Source organism: Dendropsophus ebraccatus, chromosome 10 (assembly GCF_027789765.1).
Source record: "Dendropsophus ebraccatus isolate aDenEbr1 chromosome 10, aDenEbr1.pat, whole genome shotgun sequence".
In the NCBI taxonomy this organism is placed as follows: domain Eukaryota; kingdom Metazoa; phylum Chordata; class Amphibia; order Anura; family Hylidae; genus Dendropsophus; species Dendropsophus ebraccatus.
The window spans coordinates 44,747,217-44,767,548 of NC_091463.1; the positions used below are offsets into that span (position 1 = coordinate 44,747,217).

At 44.7% G+C, this 20,332-nt stretch overlaps 1 protein-coding gene and 1 pseudogene across 1 annotated transcript in view; one reads left to right on the forward strand and one right to left on the reverse strand.

Moving 5' to 3' along the window:
* ARL13A (ARF like GTPase 13A) overlaps positions 1 to 20,332 on the reverse strand; it is an 87,832-nt gene that overhangs the window by 36,268 nt on the left and 31,232 nt on the right. The gene's annotated exons all lie outside the window — the stretch shown is intronic.
* LOC138766694 (U2 spliceosomal RNA) lies at positions 7,791 to 7,939 on the forward strand (annotated as a pseudogene).

The window sequence follows — 20,332 nt, forward strand, 5'->3', positions numbered from 1 at the left end:
ATTTGAAGCACAGAAAGGCTCTGTTCACACACTGTTAAAATTTAAAATAACGCCAATTATTTGCCATTAAATGGCGGTTGTGCAGGAGATCCGTGAGGCTTGGGCGCTGATCAGCTGATTCAGGATTCTCACATCAAAGATGATAGGAGTTGTAGTAGACGTAGGAGTAAGATTTAAATCAATGGATAATGTGTTTCTAAGGGAATCCTCAATAGATCTGATGATCTCATCTGATGAAACCCGTCATCCATTGATTAAAGCATTACTGTTATATCAACTACAACACCTATCATCTGTGATGTGAGAATCCTCAGCTGATCAGAGCCCAAGCCTCACGGATCTCCGGCACAACTGGACCTCCAAAGTGTGAACTTCTCATCACATACATACAGTATACATATATACACAAATAGACATACTGGAGACATAAACACTGTATACATATATACACAAATAGACATACTGCAGACATACATACTGTATACATATATACACAAATAGACATACTGCAGCCATACACACTGTATACATATATACACAAATAGACATACTGCAGACATACACACTGTATACATATATACACAAATAGACATACTGCAGACATACACACGGTATAAATATATACACAAATAGACATACTGCAGACATACACACTGTATACATATATACACAAATAGACATACTGCAGACATACACACTGTATACATATATACACAAATAGACATACTGCAGACATACATACTGTATACATATATACACAAATAGACATACTGCAGACATACATACAGTATACATATATACACAAATAGACATACTGCAGACATCCATACTGTATACATATATACACAAATAGACATACTGCAGACATACATACTGTATACATATATACACAAATAGACATACTGCAGACATACATACAGTATACATATATACACAAATAGACATACTGCAGACATACACACTGTATACATATATACACAAATAGACATACTGCAGAGCAGACATACACACTATATACATATATACACAAATAGACATACTGCAGACATACACACTATATACATATATACACAAATAGACATACTGCAGCCATACATACAGTATACATATATACACAAATAGACATACTGCAGCCATACACACTGTATACATATATACACAAATAGACATACTGCAGACATACACACTGTATACATATATACACAGACATACTGCAGCCATACACACTGTATACATATATACACAAATAGACATACTGCAGACATACACAAACATGCAGACACAACACACCTTACATATATACATCTAATCATACTAACACACACAGACTCACCAACATGGATACACAGATACAAAAGCATGCAGATTACACATATAAACCATCTATAGAACTACATTACATAATATACACTATATACATGATAGGAAACACACACATATATCACTCACATGCATAAACACATGACACATGTACAGACACACACTGATGACAGATAGACAAGAATATACACACACACTCACATGTTCAGCAGGGCAGGAAGCTTCAGTCTTCTTGTCTCCATCTTCTCTTCTCCCAGCCAGGCCGGGCAGCCTGCAGCCTCTCCCCTTCTCCTGTGCACCGACTGCACACATAGCAACAGGAGAGTCACGTGATTGCAGAGGGGAGGGGGGATGGAGGAGGCCCTGCTGCTGCTGCTGCTGCTGCTGCTCTGGTGACAGGCAGGAAGAGGGCAGCGCTGAGGCCCACTGCTGATGTAAGGGAGTCAGGTGAGCAGGGGGAGGGGAGGGCCCATGATTACAGAGAGAACGGGCCCTGATGCGGTGCTGAACTCACCCCAGCAGTGTGGGAGCCAGCAGGGGGCCCCTTGAGCTCCCGACACTAGGCAGCTTCCAAACGGGAGGCCCCTCTCTGGCTTAGGGGAAGGGCCCTGCAAGAGGGAGGAGGGGGTGGGGCCCACCGGGGGATCCCCCGGCTCCCCGGTGGCCCAGTCCGACCCTGTGTGTGTCCCTGGGTGCATGGGATGTGTGTGTGTCCCTGGGTGCATGGGATGTGTGTGTGTCCCTGGGTGCATGGGATGTGTGTGTGTCCCTGAGTGTATGTAATGTGATGTAAGAAGAGATAAGTAAAACTTAGTGTTTAAGGCTATGTTCACACTACATAAGTTCCGTAGTAATCATGGCCGTTGTAACAATGGCCGTGATTTCTACGGAACTTATGTAGTACTGCCTTCTGAGGAATCCCGGCCGGAGTGTATACACATAGTAGACACTCCGGCTGGGACCCCTAGCAGCGCCGTAGAAAACTGACATATCCGTTTTCTGCGGCCGCTATTCAATGAATAGCAACTACAGAAAGCCAATGGAGCATGTGGCTTCGGCCGCACGCTCCATTATGTGCAGTGGGAAGTTGTGATGCGGATGCACCCGCATTAGAACTCAGCGGCGCTAACTCCCATTGTACCCTGGTGACAGGACATGATGAGAGTTGTAGTTTGGTAACAGCTAAGGAGTCACTGGTTAGGAAGCAATCATTTAGGTAGAGTGTATTTAGTAGTGTTCTCAAACCTGTGACAACTCAGTGCAAAACTACAACTCCCATCATGCCCTTCTGGCAGGAGATAGTGGAGATTGTAGTTTAGGAACAGCAGAAGGGTCACATGTTGGAGAACACTTTACTAAATAAACTGTACCCCTAAATGATTGCTTCCTAACAGTGGCTCCTCAGCTGTTACCAAACTAAAACTCTCATCATGTCCTGCCACAAGGGCTACAATGGGAGTTGTAGTTTTGCCACTGGTAGGGAAACAATAATTTAGGGGGGAGGTTTATTTAGTATAGTGTTCTCCAACATGTGACCCTCCAGTCGCTACAAGACTAGAACTCCCATCATGTCCTGCTGACATAATGGAGGTTGTAGTTTAGGAACAGCTGAGGAGCCACTGGTTGGAAAAAAAATGATTTAGGAGGTCAGTAGTAAAGTACATTAGAGGGGACAGTGGTACAGTACATTAGAGGGGACAGTTGTACAGTACATTAGAGAGGACAGTGGTACAGTACATTAGAGAGGACAGTGGTACCGTACATTAGAGGGGACAGTGGTACCGTACATTAGAGGGGACAGTGGTACCGTACATTAGAGAGGACAGTGGTAACGTACATTAGAGAGGACAGTGGTACCGTACATTAGAGGACAGTGGTACCGTAAATTAGAGAGGACAGTGGTACCGTACACTAGAGAGGACAGTGGTACCGTACACTAGAGAGGACAGTGGTACAGTACATTAGAGAGGACAGTGGTACAGTACATTAGAGGGGGCAGTGGTACAGTATTAGAGAGGACAGTGGTACAGTACATTAGAGAGGACAGTGTTACAGTACATTAGAGGACAGTGGTACCGTACATTAGAGAGGACAGTGGTTCCGTACATTAGAGAGGACAGTGGTACCGTACATTAGAGAGGACAGTGGTACCGTACATTAGAGAGGACAGTGGTACCGTACATTAGAGGACAGTGGTACAGTACATTAGAGGGGGCAGTGTTACAGTACATTAGAGGGGGCAGTGGTATAGTACATTAGAGGGGACAGTGGTACAGTACATTTGTGAGGACAGTGGTACAGTACATTAGAGGACAGTAGTACAGTACATTAGAGGGGACAGTGGTACCGTACATTAGAGGGGACAGTGGTACCGTACATTAGAGAGGACAGTGGTACAGTACATTAGAGGGGGCAGTGGTACAGTACATTGGAGGGCAGTAGTAATATAGTTTATTAGGTAGGCAGTGGCAAACTACATTGTGGGCACAGTATAATACGGGGACAGGGGCACTATTTAATATAGAAACAGTTCATAAGAGGCACCGTTTATCCAGGGGGCAGTGGTACAGTTCATTAGGACAAAGGGGTATCATTTATTTAGCACAAAGGGGGGGGGGCTAACTGCAGATGGAGGCACAAAGTGGGGGCCCAACTAGTGTTGAGGACACAAAGGGGGGGGGGGGGTGGCTAACTACAGAGGGCAAAGAGAGGGAGCACAACTACAGATGGGGCACGAAGAGGGGGTCTTACTACAGATGAGGACACAATGATTGATCCTAACTACAGATACAGGCATAAAGAAGGGATCTAAGTATAGAAAGAAGCACAGAAAAGGAAAATGACTACAGATTGGTCTTCACAGATGTCTCAGTTACTGTTTAAGGGCACTATGATGGAGAGTTTGTATAGAGTTGGTTAAAGGTGCTGTAAAAGTAAGGTGCTGAAGATGTTTGTCTGGCAGATACTGCTGTGATGATTTGTGGTTGGAAGAGTCTTCACGATGAAAAAGAGATCAGAGAAGACGTCACCTGTGAGTCACTGGATGTGTCTGCACTGTACTTACACCTCTATTTGTTTGGGGTCTACTGAGGTTCCCTGTGGGTAACATAATAGGTTGGGGGCCCACTCAGACTCACTCGCCCCCCCCCTAGGCTGAACCCCTAGCTACGCCCCTGCATCACCACCATATTGTTACTGACCAAATCCAGTATACTAAATCACCTCATCCAGTCATATAGAGGTGGACGCAGCTCTACACAGGTTCTATACACCATATACATTACAGTGCAGTTATATCAGGTGACTCACAGGAGACGTCTTTTCTGATCGGATTTCTTTCCTTTTCATCTTCTTCTCCATCCGTCCTGGGCCGTTATGAGAACTTCTCCGAGCCACGAATCCACGGAATCTGCCAGACAGTCATATTAGTCTCTTCGCACTGGCACCATCCTCATCTCTCTACAAACTGCACTTCTGTATTGGCCCCTTTACACCCTCATTTAGTGGGTAGCCCTGACTCTATGTGACCCCCTAATAATATATGCCCCCTCTGCATATTCCCTTTCCCCCTATGTTGCCCCCCCAAATAGATGGCCCCTCTCCCCCCATGTTGCCCTCCTTATAGATGGCCTCCTCTCCCCCCTCCATATAGATGGCCCCCTCTCCCCCCTCCATATAGATGGCCCCCTCTACCCCCTCCCTTATAGATGGCCCCCTCTCCCCCCTCCATATAGATGGCCCCCTCTACCCCCTCCCTTATAGATGGCCTCCTCTCTCCCCTCCTTATAGATGGCCCCCTCTACCCCCTCCCTTATAGATGGCCCCCTCTCTCCTCACCCTGCCTTATGGATGGTCCCCTCTCCCCCCACCCTCCCTTATAGATGGCCCCCTCTCGCCTCACCCCCCCCTATAGATGGCCCCCTCTCCCCCCACCCTCCCTTATAGATGGCCCCCTCTCCCCCCACCCTCCTTTATAGATGGCCTCCTCTCCCTCTCCTTATAGATGGCCCCCTCTACCCCCTCCCTTATAGATGGCCTCCTCTCTCCCCTCCTTATAGATGGCCCCCTCTACCCCCTCCCTTATAGATGGCCTCCTCTCCCCCCTCCTTATAGATGGCCTCCTCTACCCCCCTCCTTTATAGATGGCCTCCTCTACCCCCCTCCTTTATAGATGGCCTCCTCTCCCCCTCCCTTATAGATGGCCCCCTCTCTCCTCACCCTCCCTTATAGATGGCCCCCTCTCCCCCCACCCTCCCTTATAGATGGTCCCCCTCTCCCCCCTCCCTTATAGATGGTCCCTCTTTCCCGCCCACCCTCATAGATGGCCCCTTTCCCCCCACCCTCATAGATGCCCCCCTCTTTCCCCCCACCCTCATAGATGGTCCCCTTTCCTCCCACCCTCATAGATGCCCCCCTCTTTCCCCCCACCCTGCAGGCTGATAAAAAACAAAACAAAACTTAACTCACCTGACAACGCGCTCCCACGTTAATCCTCACTCCTCCTGGTCTGTCCCCGGCTGCTGCGCGGCTGCCGGTGGTGTCGCGTCTTATCCCCGGCAGCGCGCGCATCCCAGAGCTCCCTGCGCGCTGGAACCGGAAGTCAGGGCCCAAGGCGCGCAGGGAGCTCTGGGATGCGCGCACTGCCAGGGATAAGACTTGACACCCCCGGCAGCCGCGCAGCAGACGGGGGAAGACGGAGCCGGACTCTTGTGACCGCAAGCAAAACAATGCTTGTGGTCACAAGAGTGATTGATCGGGAGGCCCTTCGTGGCGGGCCCGGTCGCGGCGGCGACCGCAGTAGCTACGCCACTGCCTCCAAGATCATACTACTACCCCTTTATCATCATACTACTACCCATTCATCCTTCTGCCCCTCCATCATAATACTACGCCCTTTATCATCATACTACCCCCTTCATCCTCCTGCCCCTCCATCATATTATTACCCCTCCATCATCCTCCTACCTCATCATACTACTCCCTTCATCCTCCTGCCCCTTCATCATATTACTACCCCTCCATCATCCTCCTTCCCCCTTCATCCTCCTGCCCTTCCATCATCATACATCATCATAGTAGTACTTCTCTCATCCTTTTGCCCCTCATGACCATACTACAGACTCCTTTATCATTCTCCAGCCCCTCCATCTTTATTTAAAACAAAAAATTCTATACTGTTAACTCACCTGTATGGTTCCTCCATTCCCCCAGTGACTCCTCTCTCTGCTCTGCTTCAGTGAGATCGCTAATGCCGGAAGGGGGCGGGGCTTCCCGCTGAGGGTGCGGAGCTTCCCGGGACAAACCCGGGACACGGTTTTTCCAGGGCTGTCTCCTCAGAATTGGGCAGTCCCGGCAAAACCATCGATTTATCCTACTGTAGCAGGTCCGATGCTGGGGCCCACTGAGTATAGGCAGCATCACTCTATGGCTGTCTGGGAGCCCCAGCTGCTGGGCGATTAGTGGGAGTGGGGGAGGGGCCCACCGGAGGATCCTCCGGTCGCCCAGTCCGACACTGCAAAACTCTATATTTTAACTGGAAAATTTGGGGGTAGTCCTATACCCCTAGTCGTCTTATACACTGGAAAATACGGTATATTGTTAGAGATGTCTGTACAGCCCTTGCCTTAAGTTTAAAATAATAAAGTTCATACATACCTGTCCACGCATTCCAAATGCTTCTGCCTGCTCCTCTGTATCTTTCTGGCTTCTGCTCCGTCCCGCAGCTGCCACAAGAACTGCAGAGTCAGCCTCTGAAGTGACAGGCCGCTCAACCAATCACTGGCCGTGGCTGTCTCGGCCAGTGATTGGCTGAGCAGCCTGTCGCTTCAGAGGCTAGAAGAAATCAGGGAGCAAAGGAAAGCACCGGGGAGCATGGGCAGGTATGTATGAACTTTATTATTTTATTATTTATTATTATTATTTATTATTTTTTACACATTCATCAGCAGTCTGCATCACTACGTGTAATAGCTGCTGACAGCTGGTGAATGTGTACAAAAAATACATACCTGTTCTCGCTCCCCGATGCTTTACTCTGCTCCCCTGTATCTTCCCGGCTTCAGTCGCCAGCTGACGATTTTAAGTCAGGACCAAAAAACACGATCAGCCGATGATCATTGTCACCACTGATTGTTGTCTTAATTATACAGAGCGATTTGTTCAATCGGCCTGATTTGGCAGATTATTGCTAATTTTAATAGGGCCCTCACAGTAACAGGTGAAACTAGTAGATAGCTAGCATGAGTATTAGACAATGGCAACTGTGGAATGAGCTTTCAAAGGTCACATAGTATACTCAGTAATGTTTCACATTCATCTCAAGAGCACAGACTCTATTATCGTCCATGTCAATGAGTCTTGCAGTAAAGCATGTCACCAGAGATCGTTAAAAAAGGCTAAGGAAAAATAGCAGTGGCCATAACAAAACTACAAAAATAAAAAAATAACCTACTGTCAGAAAATAGAAACAGATTGTATCCCAGCTTTTTGGCTAGGATCCCCTATTTGGGACCCATATATTGAATAGATTTTTAGAACAGGCAGATGGAAAAAGAGCTTGCTCTATCCTCTCCAGGCATTGAGCTGGCATTGCAGTGCTTCCAGGTTCAGTGAACATAAAAAAATAGAAACAAATTAGAAAAAAAGCATGTTTTAGTATCTGCCTCGAATCAGTTAAAGCAATTCTAGGCCAGACATGTCAAACTCTGGCCCGCGGGCCAAATCTGGCCCACAGTGCCGTTATTTTTTGCCCGCTGAGCTTTTCCATTGCTGTATTAAATCTGGCCCGCCTGACATTGCAGCAGATTATAATATGAGTGGTCCGGACAGTCGCTCAGACTGGCTACTATATAAAAGACTATTTGGAGGGCTGGCTACTATATAAGAGACTATTTGGAGGGCTGGCTACTATATAAGAGACTATTTGGAGGGCTGGCTTCTACATAAGAGGCTATTGGGAAGAGCTGGCTACTTTATAAGACTATTAGAGAGAGCTGGCTACTATATAAGAGACTGGGGGGAGGACTGGCTACTATATAAGAGACTATTTTAGGGACTGGCTTCTATATGAGACTATTGCGAGGACTGGCTACTATATAAAAGACTATTTGGAGAGCTGACTACTATATAAGACACTATTGGGAGGACTGGCTACTATATAAGACACTATTGGGGAGGGCTGGCTACTATATAAGACTCTATTTGGAGGGCTGGCTACTATATAAGACACTATTGGGGAGGGCTGGCTTCTACATAAAAGACTATTGGGAGATCTGGCTATTATATAAAACTATAGGGGAGGGGTGGCATTGTATAAGAGACTATTTTAGGGACTGGCTTCTATATAAGAGACTATTTGGAGGCCTGGCTACTATATAAGAGACTATTGGGAGGGCTGGCTACTATATAAGAGACTATTGTGAGGGCTGGCTACTATATTGGGCACTATTGAAAGGGCTGGCTACTATATAAGAGACTATTAGGAGGGCTGACTACTATATTGGGCACTATTGGAACGGATGGCTACTATGTGGGGATCTAATAGTAAGCCTGGCTGGTATGTGGGCACTATTGGGGAGCTACTATATGGGGCACAATTATGGGATTACCTACTGCTTGAGGGATATAATGGGTAACTACCATGTGGGGACAATTACTTTAGGATAGGCAGTGCCAGAAATGTTGCATGCACTCTTCATTAAATATTAAGGTTGGCCCGCGACTTTCTCCAATTTTTTCATTTTGGCCCACTGTGTAATTGAGTTTGACACCCCTGATCTAGGCAATAATTTCCCTTTAACCCCTTAAGGTCAAAGCCAATTTTCGTTTTTGCGCTTTTGCTTATTCCATTTTAAGTTTAAAAGTCAACAGCGCTTGCATTTTTTCACCTAGAGATGTATATGAGCGCTTATTTTTTGCGAAACCAATTGTACTTTGCAATGACAGGCATTATTTTTCCATAACATATGCTGCGAAACCGGAAAAAAATCATTTGCGCTGTCAAATTGAAAAAAAAACTAATTTGTTTTGATTTCGGGGAGTTTTGCATTTACGCCGTTCGTCCTATGGTAAAACTGACTTGTTATGCATGTTCCTCAAGTCGTTACGATTACTATGATATATAACATGTATAACTTTTATTGTATCTGATGGTGTGTAAAAAATTCAAACCGTTGTTAACAAATATACGTTCCTTAAAATCGCTCCATTCCCAGGCTTATAGCGCTTTTATCCTTTGGTCTATGGGGCTGTGTGAGGTGTCATTTTTTGCGCCATGATGCTTTCTTTCTATCGGTACCTTGATTGCGCATATACGACTTTTTGATCGTTTTTTATTAAATTTTTTCTGGATTTGATGCGACCAAAAATGCGCAATTTTGCACTTTGGAATTTTTTTGCGCTGACGCCGTTTACCGTGCAAGATCAGGAATGTGATTAATTAATAGTTCGGCCGATTACGCGCGCGGCGATACTAAATATGTTTATTTATATTTATAAAATGGGAAAAGGGGGGTGATTTGGACTTTTATTAGGGGAGGGGATTTTTTATTAATAAAAACACTTTTTTACTTTTTTTTTTACTTTAACTAGAAGCCCCCCTGGGGGACTTGTATATAAACAGCATTGATCTCTCATAGAGATCAATGCTGTGTATATACACAGCAAAGATCGATCAGATCGGTCATAGATTGCTTTGGCCTGCTGCAGGCCATAGCAATCTATTGCCGAGCCGGGATCAGCGTCATTCCGACGCTGAGGCCCGGCACGGGCAGAATAACGGATCTCCCCCCCGCGATCGCATCGCGGGGGGGAGATCCGTCCCACTAGACACCAGGGACATGGAGAGCACAGCATCTAAGTGCAGCTGTCAGGTTTGACAGCTGCACTTAGAGGCTTAATTAGCCGGTGCGGCAACGGGACCCGCACCGGCTAATAGAGGCACTGCCCGGCTGCACGTGTCAGCCGGGATCAGCGCCGTTCAGAGCGGGGTCCTGGAACACCCCGAGCGGCACCATGACGTATCAGATACGTCATGGGTCGCTAAGGGGTTAAAGAGAGCCACTAAGAAGACACTGGTACTGTGTTACTGGCAGTAGTGGATTATAATAGGTCCTTTTCGAGCGGTATCCCGGGGCCCTGAACTCCTGGGGGGCCCATGGCCATCCAAAAAGACTTATATTTTAGTGGTTTACTGTCTCCTGGCTACATTTCTGCCATGATTTGCAAAAAATAGCAGCTTTTTTACTGTAATTTTGCACAGATCAAGGTATCATGATATTATCTATCCTGTAATATGAACACTACACTAGTGCTTCCATAGTTACAGTGGGGTGGGGGGGGCCCAGGCTTGGTGAACAGCCCAGGGCCTACGGTAAAGTTAATCCGCCCCTGGTTACTGGCAATATTTATAGTGCTGTGGTGCTGTCCCTTTAAGAGCAACTTTGTTACCGTCCCTTTAAGAGCTACTTATGGACTGTCCCTTTAAAAAGGAGTGAGGTACGGCCCCTTGAAGAGCAATTTTGATGCCGACCCTTTAAAAGTAACTGTAGTGCCGCTCCTTGTTGGCAGCCCTTTAACCCCTAGACGACCCTGGGCGTACCCATACGTCCTGGGTCGCTTGGGGGCACTTCAGAGCAGGGCCGCGCGGCTCTTAACCACAGCAGTCTCAGGTGCTGCTTGTAGCCCAGGACAGCGGCTATTAGCAGGCACGGTCCAATCGCCGTGCCCGCTAATTAAGGATTCAGATACAGCTGTCAAAGTTGACAGCTGCATCTGAATACTTCTTGCAGCCTTATCCCTGGTGTCTAGTGGGGGGATTGCCGCGTTGCGGAGGAGCGATCGCCGCGTCCTCACCCGGCCAGGGTCTGCGCCTTAATGGCACTGATCCCGGCTTGGCACTTGATTGTTTTCAGCTGCAGCAGCCGAAAGCAATAGAGTGCCTAACTCATGGATCTATGCAGTATTACTATACTGCATAGATCTCAATGAGAGATCAGTGTACTTATACTAGAAGTCCCCCAGGGGGGCTTCTAGTATATGTGTAAAAAAAAAAAAGAGTGTTATTATAAATAAAAAGCACTCTCCCCTAATAAAAGTTTGAATCACCCCCCTTTCCCCATGTTATAAATAAAAATAAATAAACATGGTTGTTATTGCCGCGTGCGTAATCGCCCCAAATATTAATTTATCACATTCCTGATCTCACACGGTAAATGGCGTAAGCGCAAAAAAATTCCAAAGTGCAAAAATGCGCATTTTTGGTTGCATCAAATTCAGAAAAATTGGAATAAAAAGAGATCAAAAAGTCGCATATGTACAATCAAGGTACTGATAGAAAGAACACATTATGGCGCAAAAAATGACACATTACACAGCCCCATAGACGAAAGGTTAAAAGCACTATAAGCCTAGGAATGGAGCGATTTTAAGGAACATATATTTGTTAACAACAAGAGTTCTCAATCTGAGCTCAAGAGATCAGACTAGCCCAAGATAAGTATTCAGAATTTCTTTGTGGTAAGGTGCAACAAAAGTGCTTCTTTGCTGGTCAGAAAATTTTTTGGGAAACAGGGAAGCCTGGGAGGTTGTTGTCCAATATCATAAAGGCCTAAGGAGGCAGCTCCTATTTAACAGCCTTGCAAAATAAGCAGAGGGGTATGATCTATGGAAGGATGGGAATCAGTAAATGTAGGCTGGAATTTTATAGTCAATTGTAAGAGATTACGACTATGATGCCTTTCTTTGTAAAATGTAAGCTACCCAGTATCTCCCAGGAACGGGCACGATATTTGGGGGGAAAGATAGGGGTGGAGGAGCTGCGGGAGGCACTTAGCTGCTCCCCTGGCTCGACTGCTCCGGGCTCGCACGGGCTCCCATTTGATATATACCGCGAATTTGGGGAGGTGTTGTTTCCTTGTTTAGTTGAAGTACCTAGTGAATCCTTAGGGCCCTATTCCACGGGCCGAGCAGGGCCCGATCAACGATGTAAACGAGCGCCGATCTGCTAGATCGCCGTTCGTTTACTGGGCCTTTTCCACTGCCCGATGATCGTTGAGCGAGGGCTGCAGGGACATCGTTACCAATGTCCTTGCAGCCCTTGCAGCATACATTACCTGTCAGGTCTTCTCCCCCGCTCTGTCTTCCTCCCCGGGTCTTCCTCCCCGGGTCAGCTGACAGGCCACTCAGCCAATCACAAGCCGCGGCGGTCCCGCCCTGTGATTGGCTAAGCGCTCCGTCAGCTGACAGGCCATACTGAAGCTAGAGTGCGCGGGACCCGGGGAGGAAGACAGAGCGGAGGAGAAGCCCTGCAGGTAATGTATGCTGCTTTTCAAATCGTCGGTCGTCTGCCGCGCACCGCTATTCCACCGTAGCGATGCGCGGTGGGGGAACGATTATTTATCGTTCTCTCTATTCCACAGAGCGATAATCGGCAGAATGGGGCCGATTCGGCAGATTATCGTTCCTGTGGAATAGGGCCCTTAGAGAAGAAACAGCTCACCGAATCTATGCGGCAGGCAAACATCGTTCTCATCCCTAAGAAGGGCAAGGACCCCCTTTTTGTTGAATCCTACCACCCGATATCCCTGCTTAATACTGACTATAAATTAATGGCCAAGGTGTTGGCGCGCAGGCGCTGGCACCCACCTACTATGAAGCGTGCTTCATAGCAGGATATGCATTCTGGATGTACCTGTACGCCCAGGGTCATCTGGTGACAGGCAGCCAGGGCGTACAGGTGCATGCAGGGAAAAATCACTATATTGCAATTTGTATTGTTTATTCGTCTTCCAGCTACGTTTTCTGCAATTAATACAGCCCAAACTGCTTTGCACACAGACTCAGACCCAGGTGTGCTAAGTATTTTTGGTTTTGATCAGATTTGTAATGTTTCAAAATTTCCATAGCAATGAATGGCAGAACTGCACACTGCACAGCCCTAACCAGCTAATCACAGAACATATGCAAATAGCTGAAATGTATCAGCCAATAGAAACTCGCAGGTCTTTCATTTAATGACTGACAACATTCATGCAGTCACATGTCCCCTATTGGCCAAAAGAAGATGGCAGGTCCTTAATGATTTTGCCTCACTGACATACGTTCACACAACATATTTTTTAAGACAAGTACGGCCATTGTTTGTAATTAAAACTACTTCTGTTCTTTCCATAAAAAATGTGTTTCATTTAAGTCCATGCAAACAGCAGCTGCTGTTCACACAATGTATTGAACAACGTCTGTTCTTCGCTGCGGCCATGGAAATAGTTGCATTGAAATTAATGCAGTTTTCCTTGCAACAACCGGCTGTTTTTAAATGCCGGATATCGGCCATTGTTCATGCATTATGTAAACACAGCCTAAGGTTGTACTCACAGATTAATTTTTTTCTATTAAGGCTGCATTCACATGTTCAGTGATTTTCCCTGTTTGTGATTGTGGTCCGGTAGCTACCTCCGTGATCCATGCAAAACAGTTCGTTTTGCTTCCGTTTTGCATCCGTGTCCGTTTTTTTCACGGATCTGTTTTACAGCATTTTAAATTACATTGATTACATCACATCCGTGTTTTTCACGGATGAACACGGATGTCACATCCATGTACATCCGTGAAAAATACGGATCTCATTGATTTCTATAGAGAATCCGTTCCATGCTTTCGTTCCGAGTTATGACATGACGGAGTTATGACGGAAGGTCTGAATAGCCCAATAGAAAGCAATGGGCTTTAAAATTGTCCGTGTGCACGGATCCGTGAGCACAGACAACTTCCCGGAACGTGTGAATGCAGCCTAACTCTTTCATGACCAAAGATCATTAATACACTGACATCCAGGTCACATTGAAGCAATGTTCCTCCTGGCCTTTTATGAGCCATAACACCTTTAATTTTCCATCTACAATCCTTCTTGGGGGCTCATTTTTGTGCCACGATCAATATTTTTATTGGTATCATATTAATATAAAAAATTTTTTTGGATCGCTTGGTTTTACACAAAGTCAACTTTCACAGATCACATGTGCTTTTAATTTTTTAACATACACGCAAGCATGACTTTATGCACATAATTTACACACAGGCCCACTTTTAAACACATACAAATATTTTTTTACACCTATTGTCACACATTTGCATACATACTGTACTTCTACACACACCAACATGCTTTTGCACATCTACACATGCAGGAAGTCTGGGATGCGGGCATATTTCGGTGTGCCCCCATTCCAATTACCTATAGTGCCGTAGCCGCACTTTACATTGTCTGCACAGTTAATTTTGTGCCGCCGCTATTCAATGAATACCAACCGCACAAAAATGTCAGTTTTTCGTGTGGCTGCGGGGAATGCCGGCCGGAGTGTTTACAGAGCGTATACACTCTGACCAGGATTCCATAGACTTCAATGCAATGTTTATTCTCAATTAATCAGGGCCGGTGTCGCAGTTTGCAACAACGGCCGTGATTAATTGAAAATATAATTGAAATGCTTCACATTGTGGCTTCTGGGAGGTGCTTTGTGAAATTTGCATATGAGTTCAGGTGCTGAGACATCTTTATTCCCATTTACTATCAGCAGGGCTCCACAATGAATGTGTCCACATGTTCTGATTCTATAGAAATGTGTTGCAAAATGCATTTCTTTTACAGAAATGTATTGAAAATCACAACAAGTGGCCATAAGTCCTGCCTGACTCTCCTCCACTGAATCACCCCAGAAAATTGAGACTAGCTGCATTGAGCAGCAGGGCCTCTGAAAAAAAAACTGGAAACTCGCTACTTCTTATGTCTTTAGATATGTAAGGAAGCCAGAGAATTTAAGCCCCATAAGTTCCAAAGCATTATCTGTGTAAGGTCAGTGTGGAGCAAGAGCCGTTACAGGGGCAGAGAAAAGGTCACCAGGTCATCTGCACAGAGTGGGAGCTGAATACTCAGGGCCCCAGCTGTCTGGTAATCAGCACAGCCTATGAGTGTCTGTGCTGTTATATATACTGCTAACACCCTCACCATCTGCATGGGTTATTATCAGAAGTGAGATTTTCCAGTAGTTTTATGGCCCCCTGGGAACCCGGGCCCCATAGCAGTTGTGTGGTCTGCCCACATTCTAGCTACGCCACTGCACAGTAGCATGGTTCACTGAGACCCCGACCGAACTAAATGTATCCCCTGTCTGGGTCACATGTAAAAAAAATAATTTAAATGACAATAATGCTTCAATTTTTAAAGTTTGAGACATTAGAGAACATTTAAAAGTGCAAATCAATTTTCTTCAGAAGTGTAAAAGATTATATCTTACTGCATGAAACCACAGACAAACTTTCTAATCTTATCAGATGTTACCCTGTGTGCTTTGGTAGCATGTTTGAATGTGCCTTTTCAGTTATAATGTATCCGTCACAAGGGGCCCACTGCCGATGGAAATTTAGGTCTCCATGGTGATGAAGACACATGAGACCACTGGATCAGAATGGGAGTCACATGTGTTATTATCCTGCCCCTCATGACAAGTACACTTTAAAGCCAAGTTCACACATGGCAAAACAGCGGCCATTCTGTTACATAGCTATGTCACAGATTGGCCACTGTCTGAGATGTTTAACCCGGCCGATACTGTAGCATCAGCAGGGTGAACATCACTTCAAGTTAATTGGAATGCAAGCACATCCGGGTGTTCCTGCAGTCCAATTAGCCATAGCACACAATGTAAAGTACGTCCGGGAACAAGATTTTACATTGTGTGCACAGTCTATGTTGTGCGGCTGCTGTCCACTGAATAGCGGCCGCACAAAATAGACATGTCAGTATTCTGTGGAGCCGCATGGAATCCTGGACGTAGTGTATACAGTGTGTATACACTACATTCGTGGTTCCATAGAGGTTAATGCAATCGGCCTCTGTGATTAAACAATGGCCATTTTTGCAAACCTGCAACGCCGGCCGTTGTTTAATAAAAAAAAAATACATTGCGTGAACTTGACCTAAAGGAGTTTTCTGAGCAGATGTTTTAATGTGAATAAGAAAATATGAATATGAAAAAAAAGGCATGCTCACCTGTCCCAATCCACCACCTCCTTAATTTTTAGGAATAAAACAACGCACTCCTGATATAATACACTCATGGCAGAACTGTTTGTCCACCAGTGTATGTACTGCTGGGAGCTACAACTAGTGGTTACTGCCTCCACTCATAAATAATAAAATTGTAAACAGGATGTGTTGTGCCGCGCTAAGTACTAAAACTAATTGTAATCGTGACTATCAATGAATCACACTCTGTACATGGGCTGGCTTGCATCTGTAGTCCTACACATCCGCGGTATAGCTATCTTGTAGTTGTTTTGAGGAGTTCTATTCAAGTCACTGAAGTACTGTATGTAACAAATGGATACAGAAAAAGCCCTTTCTTCTCGCAAGGCGCGCGCCCCGTCCGGTGGCGCGTAAGCACTTGCTGGGAAAAACCAGAGCGAGAATCCTTCTGTGACGTCACAGATACTACGGGTCGCTTCGTGAGGCAAAAACTTTCTCAACGCGTCCTTCTTTCTCAAGAGCATCTTGCACACCTCTACGATTCCCCTATATAGGTACGTATTCTCTTCTCTGGTTTAACCCTTTCCTTTCAGGTAGTTTTTACAAAAAGGCAAACAATTCAAAATCCGCATTTAGCCCTACCGGTTGCATACTATTAAATAAGAAAATGTACTCACTTTCTTTTTTGGACATTTTGTGGATATAATTACCTCCCAGCTGATCTACTTTCACTCATTCCAATGCCCCGAAAATAGATTCACCAATTTGACCATTGTGGTGTTCTTTAAAGTGCAGTGACAGTGGATGACCGTCAAACTGTCTTTTGATATTATACATATGTTCAGACATTCTTTTGTGTAATGTTCTTTTCGTTCTCCCTATATATAATTTGTTGCAAGAGCATTTAAGAAAATAAATAATCCCCTTTAGTTTTGCAAGTGATGTGGCCTTTAATATTATGAGTTATATTATGATGAACAAATTTGTTCATTCGTTTCACATTTGTCATACTAGTGCAGCATTTGCACTTCCTACAGGGAAAGAAGCCTTCTTCATATGATACTGCCCCCTTGCTATCACTATTGTGACAGTCACTATTTTGCAGGACAGTGGGGGCTATTTTATTCCCCAAACTACTTGCTTTGCGATAAATCATTCTAGGTTTGTCCGGGATAAATTCCCCTATAATCTTATCTTGTTTAAGAATGTCCCAGTGATTTAGTATAATTTGTTTCACGTTCTTTGCTTGGTTAGAGTATGTTGTAATGAGTGGGATATCGAACTGATTATTTGAACCATTTTTTTTTCATCATATTTCTTCTCCTTCTGCTTACTTACTACTAGTTGTTCTCTCTCCATCTCTCCCACTTCTTTTCTATTTTTTTTAAATTCCACTAGTTGGTATCCTTTCTGCAAGAATTTAATTTGGAGTGTATAAGCCTCTTCTTCATATGTTTCTTTGTATGTACAATTCCTTCTTAGTCGTAGAAATTGACTGCGTGGAATATTCAAAAGCCACATCGGGAGGTGGCAACTATCAAGGGAGATGAAGCTATTGCTGTCAGTAGGCTTCTGATAAGTTTTGGTACACAATTGGACATCTTGCATATAAATAGTGAGGTCTAAAAAATGAATACCGGTGGTACTAGATGTAGGTGTAAAATTTTTATAAAATTCATTTTTATTAATATTGATTAAAAACTGATCCAATGAGCTCTGATCACCCTACCAAATAAAAACCACATCATCAATGAACCTTTTCCATAGACCGGGCCTGGTCCTATGGAAAAGGTTAATTGATGATGTGGTTTTTATTTGGGATTACGGTGGATCCCCTCCTGCAGCGGCCGAGAAATATTTATCAAACGCTTTTAAGTGGCTGTGACTGCTCACAACCTAATCAGGTGAGCCTAACCTGAAGTGATGCCTTGTTGGATCTGGTTATTTCTAACAACGCTGAGCTGGTTGGGGATGTCACTGTCCATGAACACCTGGGGAATAGTGACCACAATATAGTGACTTTTAGCTTAAAGTGTAGAAAAGAAAAACATGTTGGGAGGGCAAAAACTCTTAATTTTAAAAGGGCCAATTTTCCTGGGTTAAGGGCTGAACTTCAGGGCATAGACTGGGGGCGGCTGCTGTCACATACTGATACAGCTAATAAATGGGAAATCTTCAAATCCACATTAAATAACTGTACTGCCAAATATATTCCTATGGGTAACAAATATAAACGGTTAAAATCCAATCCCACATGGCTTACAACCGAGGTTAGAAGGGCTATAAATGAGAAAAAAGGGGCATTCAAAAAATATAAATCAGAGGGGTCAGCTGTAGCATTTAAACATTACAAAGAAGTCAACAAAACCTGTAAAAATGTAATAAAAGCAGCAAAAATTCACAATGAAAGGCAGGTAGCTATAGAAAGCAAAAGAAACCCCAAAAAATTCTTCAAATATATTAATGCAAAAAAACCAAGGTCAGAGCATGTAGGACCCCTAAATAATGGTGAAGGGGAATTAATAACTGGGGATCAGGAGAAAGCTGAGTTACTTAATAAGTTCTTCAGTTCTGTATATACAAAAGAGGATGGAGCTGTGGTGGGTGGGGCTAGTACTACGGTGGGTGGGGCCAGTACTGGGGCCAGTAATGTACTGAACTGGTTTACTATAGATATGGTCCAAGATAAATTAAACAAACTCAATGTAACCAAAGCTCCAGGGCCTGATGGATTGCACCCCAGAGTTCTTAGGGAACTCAGTTCTGTAATTTCACTACCCTTGTATGAAATATTCTGTGATTCTTTGCTTACTGGTATTGTGCCGAGGGACTGGCGTAAGGCAAATGTAATGCCGATCTTCAAAAAGGGCTCTCGAACTTCCCCAGGTAACTATAGACCCGTAAGCTTAACGTCCATTGTGGGGAAACTATTTGAGGGGCTTATAAGGGACTACATCCAGGAATATGTAGTGGCTAATAGTATTATAAGTGATAACCAGCATGGCTTTACTAAGGACAGAAGCTGTCAAACCAACCTGATATGTTTCTATGAAGAGGTAAGTAGAAGCCTGGATGGCGGCGCGGCTGTGGATATCGTGTACCTGGATTTTGCAAAAGCGTTTGACACAGTTCCTCATGGACGTCTGATGGGTAAGTTAAATTCTATCGGTTTGGAAAATTTAATGTGTAACTGGATTGAAAACTGGCTTAATAATCGTACCCAGAGAGTGGTGGTCAATGATTCCTACTCCGAATGGTCCCCGGTAATAAGTGGTGTACCCCAAGGGTCAGTACTGGGCCCTCTTCTGTTTAACTTGTTTATTAATGATATTGAGAATGGAATTAACAGCAATGTTTCTATCTTTGCAGATGACACCAAGCTTTGTAGTACAGTACAGTCTATGGAGGATGTGCAGATGTTACAGGATGACTTAGACACACTGAGTGTTTGGGCGTCCACTTGGCAAATGAGGTTTAATGTGGATAAATGTAAAGTTATGCACCTGGGTACTAATAACCCACATGCATCATATGTCCTTGGGGGAGTTACTCTGGGAGAGTCGCTGATGGAGAAGGATCTGGGTATACTTGTAGATAATAGACTACAGAACAGCACACAATGTCAGTCAGCTGCTTCTAAGGCCAGCAGGATATTGTCATGCATTAAAACAGGCATGGACTCACGGGACAGGGATATAATATTACCGCTTTATAAAGCTTTGGTGCGGCCTCATCTGGAGTATGCCGTCCAGTTTTGGAATCCGATTCATAAAAAAGATGTTCTAGAGCTGGAGAGGGTACAAAGACGGGCAACTAAACTAATAAGGGGAATGGAGCATCTTAGTTATGAGGAGAGATTAAAAGAATTACATTTGTTTAGTCTGGAGAAGAGACGTTTAAGGGGAGATATGATTAATTTATTTAAATATATAAATGGCCCCTACAAGACATATGGGGAAAAGATCTTCCAGGTAAAACCCCCTCAAAGGA